Source organism: Thalia democratica, chromosome 9 (genome assembly GCF_965202585.1).
Source record: "Thalia democratica chromosome 9, ktThaDemo2.hap1.1, whole genome shotgun sequence".
Classification (NCBI taxonomy): Eukaryota; Metazoa; Chordata; class Thaliacea; order Salpida; family Salpidae; genus Thalia; species Thalia democratica.
In genome coordinates, this window is record NC_139173.1 from 33,855,743 (window position 1) to 33,861,742 (window position 6,000).

The following is a 6,000-nucleotide window of genomic DNA, read 5'->3' on the forward strand; positions in this document are numbered from 1 at the left end:
GTGTTTTTGTGCAATTGACCCTTTGTGCAAAAGTGTCTTTGTGCAAAAGTGACCCTTTGCGCAATTATGTGAATATTATATTTGTGCATATTTGACCATTTGTGCAAAAGTGTCCCTTTGTGCATATTAGACTCCTACCCTGTTTAACTACATTGAATTTTTCTCAAATTTCTTCCAAGTTTTAACCAAGTTATCCTAAAAAGCTATACTTTAAAAATAAAAATACAGAAAGAGTTTTTAAACATAAAATTTTTGCTGATAAATATCTAAATTAAAAGAAACATTTATATAAGATTCAATTGAAATAATTTTTTAAATAAATTGGTTTACTGGCTAAAACATAACTTAAATGATATTTTAAAACAGGGTTTCCCAAACTTTTTTTTCAAATGGTCCCCTTTAAAGAATTCAAAAAAGCTATGGCCCACATCAATAAGATTGCGTAAAAAAAAACCCAAAGATGTTTTTTTTTGTTCTTCATCAACAACTCAAGAACATCTAGTGTAAGATTCACATTATGACCTCATGACTCCCCTGTGGCTCCTTTACTGCCCATGCCTCTCCCCTCATGGGCCGCTGAGTATCTTTCATGACCATCTTCGGAAACCCTGTTTAAAAATCTGATCTAAAATCTTTTTTTTTAACTCAAAGTGTCTGAATGGCCTGATGGAATGTAGAGATAATAATTAAAGGATAGTTTTAGAGTACACCTCTGATTAAGAAACTTTTTTTTGATAAATTTATTGCAAGTATAATTATAAAAATTTGTGTACACGCTGGTGAAGACCATTAAGTAACCCAATTTAAATTTGATAATATTTTTATCTAAGAACCTTACTATTATTTCTTTGGATTTCACAACTAGTTCTGTTAAAGATTCTTGTTTGAGTTAAAAAATCTTGGAAATTTCAACTCGTAAAGTTTTCAAAACCGTCATCAAGGTATATTTTTAGCAAAGTTACTGCAGATGTATTCATGAAAACTTGTTTAAGTAATTCCCAAAACCTTTATTTTACCTTACTAAATTAATTAGTTTAACAAAAAATTAAACTTCAATACATTCTATCGTAAGCCTATCATATTATTTAAAATTAACAGTTTAAATTCAAAGTTTATCCATTCTAAAACTATGATGACCTGACAAAATAATCAAAATTGTAAAATCAACATAATGTTTACAGTCCAAGTTGAAAGGTAATATAATGGTCTTCAATAGTATGTATTAAGATTTCACAAATAAATGGAAATTGAATACTAAACTTAGTAAGATTGAAACTCAGTGGTTGACATATATACAAAATAAGTCAAAGTTCTAGTTTTCAACCATAATGTCTTCTGAAAAGAATTTTACTAGTTTACTTTGAATTTGTCTAGAATACTTTCTAGAGTTCTCCATCTTCAGTGAACATGAAAAGAGTTTTATTCCTGTTGATTTCTCCATTTTCAACATGTACAGAAAACATTAATTAAGTTACTACAAAAACTCAAAATTAAAAGGAATTTCATATATGTTATAACTATTTACACCTATGTGTTAAACAAACCAGTTCTATTTAACAAAAAAAAAACACCTATAAAAATGTTATTTTTATACTGATTTTTATTATTAAAACAGTCTCTTTAAAAGATTTAAATGATTGTTTTAACATCTTAAACAGTCATCATCAACAAAAAACTTCATTTCAACAACTAAAATTAAAAAACTATATAATATAAAGGCTATAAGGGGTAAAAAACTTGCTATAATTGATTTGAAATAATAACACTATTAATTTTTTTATTTAAAAGAAATAACTATAAGAAATTTAAGTTTAGTCAGAGGGTTTTTATTAGGTTTTTCATGGTAGACCAAATTGTTTGGTCTGATGGTGTTAGGATCCTAATGATATTGTACATAGCAAAATTAAAATGCAGTGGTTAACACATATTCAATGAAAAACCAAAAATTGTCATCATAAATGTACAATTTCAAAGTTTCTTGCAACTCTTCACTAATCATCAGGCCATTTTTATGAGTTATATTTACCTTCAGTTCAGAAGTTTTCAAAATAAATCTATCACTGGTTACATAAGCTATTTCAACTACAGTTGTTAACTCAGTTCCCTCTAAAGCTTTTGTTGGGAAGGAAAGACCTAGTTGTGTGTTTCTCCTAGATTGAACTTTAAACAGCTAAAAATAAAAGCCATTTTCGTTAATAGAAATTTCTTGCATCTTCTTCAATAAGTAACCAAGAAAAACGATATAAACATTTTTATAAAGATAAATGTTAAAAATAAACTTCAGCAAAAATATAAAATGGTACTGATTAAAAATAGAACACTGCATTTAAACACTTTTTTAGGTAATTTTTTGCGTTTTTAGGTGCCTTAATAACGTTTCAAAAACTTTTAAAGTATATAAATTTATACTTTATATAACTTTATAACAAAACAAAGTATTAAAAGTTTTTGCATACAAAATTAACTTACAGTTAACACAAATTATACAATGCAAAGTTTTTTATTTTTGTAGATTAAGTTATTTTACAAAAGTTTGTTTAATTTAATTTTTAGAGATTTTTTAAAGATTAGAAAAATTTTTTAAACAAGTTGTTTTAAAAAGAGAAACCTTACTTTCTAAAAACTAAAACTATTATCGTCCTAATATTTTACAGATACAGTTTTTTATAACACAACTGTTTTATTAAAAGAAACTTTTAACACTTTTACTTTTTTTAGCCATCAGAAATATGTGGGCAGTAAACTTTAAGTCAGTCTAGTTTGCGTATTTGCTAAGTCAGCAAATTTTTTTTTTTAGTTTTAATTATTAACACTTTGTTTTTTGATAAAATTTTATGTATATGGGTAAGGAGGGTTAGTAATAAAGATATATATGAAAATAGAAAAAAAAATCAAAAAAACTTATGATTCACCAAATATGCAAATCAGATCTATCTTTAAGTATACTTTCCAAAATATATCTATTAAAACTAACAAATTAAAAAAAAACTTTTAGACAAATTGTCAATGTTAAACTGACTTAAATCTACATATTTAAAAGAAATATTTCTACAAAAAAATTAAAAGAGCATTATTGCGTAACTTTAGAACATGTATAACAATTTTATTTAAACTTAACAGTTTTTTAAACAAGCTTGTTAAAACTGCAAAATTTCTTAAAACACTTTGAAATATTGATTATTAATTAAAAATAAAGTAATTTTAATAAAAAATTTTATGCATACCTATTAGCAAATATTAAGCTCATAATAAAGAAAAGAGAACATAAATTAACTTGTTTTATTTTTACATATGTTTAAATTAATCAAACAGTATTACGCAAAACTGAAAAGTTTAAATGAGTAATATTATGTTTTACTTTTAATCTAATCAAATACTGTTAAAAATTATACTTATTAAATAATGTTTTTTCATACTTTAACTGTTTTGTTTTTAATCATACTTAACGTAATATTTTATTTTCATAATTTACTAAAAACAAAACAATGTTTCAATCTTATTTTAAAATATAAGAGATCATCAGATGTTAAAACAAACAACGCAGAAATTTTTTTTTTGAACAAATATGTGGAAGGTATGTAGAAAAAAAGTAAAATAAAGTATTGGAAAACTTACTGTTTAAAAACCTATGGTATATAACTAATCTCTTTAAGCTACTTAAGTTGAGAGCTTTTAATTGTTTGATTTAAAGCAAACTGCAACGTTACACTTAATATAATTTAAATTAAATAAAGAAAAAAAAACTGTTTACGAAAAAAAAAACAGTACGAAAATTAAATAAAAGATTTTTTAAGTTGAAAGTAAATTGTACTTATTATTATGAATCTTTGAAAAAAAAACTTTTTTGAAATACTGGTTGCAAAAATAAAGAATCTAGTTGTTACGTTTATTTTTAAAATGAATATAAGATTTAGTGTTTGTTTATCTATGTAGTTTTTATTTAAGTTTGCTATAAAACTTAAAACAGCTGTGCAATTCTCATATCTATCTCCTTCAGTATTTTTAAATTAGTATTTTTTATACCTTTAATTCTTTACTGAACAGAACTTAGCTGTTCATCAAAAAATCCGAAATGAATATAAAAATTGTGTTTGTTTTCATAAATTATGCCTCAAAGTTGAAGTTTTAATTTTAACCTTATAGTGACGTAACAGCTAAATATTTTTAACAAACTACAACATGATAAGAATATAATCAAACTGAAAATTACCGAAATACCGGTATTAACATAAGTTGTTCTCCTCTCAATTTTCAAGCTTCATTATTCGAAGTAAACATAAACCTTAATCTCAAGTTTAACAAAAGGGTTGATCATACCAATTCGATCATCGGACTTAGGTAGACTGAGATCAGTTACGTCCTTTAGCTCGTCTCACGACATCTGAAAGTCGAGGCTAGTGCTTCGCAGATTTTGTTGATTATACTTTTATTTTTAAAATATATTTTTAACAGTAGATACATGTTTACGTGTGTCGTTAAACAGCATTAAAATATCGAGAAGTGAAAGTTATTCGTCATGTGTCTTTGATTTAACTTTAAAGCTTTATATTTACCTTTTCATAAAACTAGTATAGCTTAAAAAGCTTATCAGCATTATACATTAGTATACAGTAGTTTAATAAAAAGTTAAACAAGTTAATGTGTTTATTTAGAAACTTTTGAATAAATAAAATAATTTTAACGTAGGAAAACTGGCATTCACTTATTTCTAAATATCCCTAAACACTATTTTTGTTAGTTTTTTAAATATTGTACAAAAGTTTTAATAATGTTTAAAAAAAAATTCAACTGTACTTAAGTTTAAATTGTATACTAATTAAATATAAATAAAAATTGAACAAAAAAAGTAATAAACACACTTACAATATTTATTACTACTCATACTACTTTATCTAACTTTGTAATACAAAAGAACTTCTAAAATAAATAATATCTCTAATTTACCAAATGAAACATTTAACGAAATTTAAAGTAGGAAAACAAACACAGATTATTTTTTTCAACTGCTTACACATATAAAGTTTATTTAACGACGAAAAAAAAGCTCAATGTATTTGGTCATAGGACATGGTGCACAAAGAACCATTCGGTTATTCGCACAAAACGGATAGCTTTTAATGTATCAGTCAGGACAATTTTATTAATTCGTCACACTAAATCTCACTAATAACTTAGTATTAATTAAAACTACAAAACTGAATAAAGTTAGAGTGAGGTTTTAGTTGTTGTCAATGCGTTATAGCTGTATCATAATATATCTACTTAAATGAAACAAGAAAAAAATATTTAGTTAATTTAACTTTATAAAAAAAACCAGACGATATCAGCTTAAAAATGATGTTTTTACTTTAACTATCTATACAAAAATACAGACAAAAATCACTATAATAAAAACACAATATTAATAAAACCAATGAACAAATAAACTTTTATCTTTAAATTCGTATGATATAAAAAAACATTTAAGTTTTATTTGTTTGTAAACTACTACGTTGGTACTAGTTATAAAAAATGTTTACAAATTTAAAAAGACAATTATATCTAAAGTTTTATAGAACTTTTATATAGCTTATATATTGCTGCAAAAACATTTGGTTTCGCAAAGGTGTTATTTAGATTTATTTTGACATAAGAACTATACAATTGTTATAATAGAATAAACAATAATTATATAATTGAAAATAAATATAAGAAAATGTCCAAAATAATGTTTAATGACGTATTCAAGTTGTTTTTAGCTCCCAAAAAGTAATTTAATTTACAAATCGAACGGATTTAAAATTAATAACTAATTAAAAATATATTGCTGTTATTTTAGATAAATATTGTTTGTTTTTCTTTATTATAAAACTTGGATTTATATTTGAACAACACAATAAATTATAGCAGTTTGTTGCTACTATCAAACTATATGTCATTAAAATAAAAGTTTAGAATATATGATTTTATATATTTCTTTTATTTCTTATCAAATTAATAAAATGTTTAACGTATAAGTTT